Source organism: Verticillium alfalfae, genomic scaffold (assembly GCF_000150825.1).
Source record: "Verticillium alfalfae VaMs.102 supercont1.5 genomic scaffold, whole genome shotgun sequence".
Taxonomy (NCBI): Eukaryota; Fungi; Ascomycota; class Sordariomycetes; order Glomerellales; family Plectosphaerellaceae; genus Verticillium; species Verticillium alfalfae.
The window spans coordinates 829258-830795 of NW_003315034.1; positions in this window are offsets into that span (position 1 = coordinate 829258).

The following is a 1538-nucleotide window of genomic DNA, read 5'->3' on the forward strand; positions in this document are numbered from 1 at the left end:
TTTTGTTCCCGAGGTTGGCGGGTGGCTTCCGGGCGCTTTTGGCCCCGCTCTTGGTCTTCATTGCCAGCTTTGCGCCGGGCGGTGGCAGCGCCGCTCCCTGCTGTCAAGAAGGCCGGCGGGCGACTGCATAGGCGGCGCCTAAAGACGTCAAGGACAAGGCGACCAAGGCGGCTGCTTCGGGCGCGGAGTCTGTCAAGCAGGAGTCAACAAGCGCACTACCAGGAGCCAGTCGTAGATGGAGTGGCGGCGCGGATGGTGGCACGAGGACTGCGAGGGCCCCCTCCCGGCCGGCATGGACGGGAGCGGTGGCCTACAAGGGGGAGCGTCACAATGACGAGCAGGGAAGAAAAGAGAGCGGACACGAAGCCAAGGTTGATTAGTACTTTTCCCCCTATCGATTGATTCCCTCGGAGATGCATGATGTATTTGGTCAGTGTAACTGGGGGGGGAACAAGAGGAGCTCTGGCGCAGTAGGATTCAGAATTCACGTTGACTTTTAATTTCACGGTATGCGTGACTGGTGGTGAGAGAGTCATGCCCAAAGCAGTGCAGAGCAGACGAGGCCGGGCGCCGGTGTCGCTTAATGGTAGCCGGGCTCGATGGGGGAGGTTCGGCATGCAGCGGCATTGGGGGAAAACGCTTCGGCTGGGCGGTTGAGGGCCGGGTGACGGGGTCGAGGTTGGGCGTGAGGGGCCGGGTATCTCTTAGTCAATGTCTGGGGAATGAATGGGGGACCAGGCTACCCCGCCCCGCTGTTTGGCGCTGGGAGCCAGTGTTTGGGGGCTTTGGGAGGGGGCACGTCGTGGATTGGTTACCAGACTGGGCAAGTCATCTACCACCCAAGGTACCTGTGGTAGGTAAGGTACCTACCTACCTACCTCAAGGTAAGATAGGTACCTACCTAGGTAGGGAAGGTAGGTAGACAAGGTAGACAAGGCGCGCTGAGGCTCAGGTCAGGGCGTGCCCAGATAGCAGGGCGTTTGGTACCTCCTACGATAGCCGATGCCGATGGCCGGCGGCGGCCGCCCTTTATAAGGACATGGCCGAACCACGATGTCACAGCTTCTTGCCGCCCCCTCTCACTCTCTGATTGTGTCAGTGTCTGTGCCTGCATCTTGTAGTTGCTTGTCGCGATAGGATACGAATCAGTCAGTGCCCATCGGTAGACGCCTATCTTGCCCAAGCCCCAATTGGACCGGGAGTGATTGCCCCTAAGCGATCGAACCTCGTGCCTTCCCTTGCACCCGTTGCTGCTTCCCGCCTCCTCTTCTCCCGCCCCCCCCTCCCGTCTTTTTATTCTTCTTCCCTTCTCCTCCCTCTCCTCCACAATGCGTCGAGCCATCTCTCGAGGCGTCAGCGTCAGCGCAGGTCGCTCTTCCAGATCATTCGCCGCCAACCGTTCCTCTCTCCTCACATCATCCAGCGCGACCTCCGCCATCATGGCCCCCGCCAACGCCTCGGCCCCCGGTGCCGTTGCTGCCAGGAGGATACACGCCACGGCCTCCCACCTCAGCGCGCCCTCGCGTCGACGGCGAGTC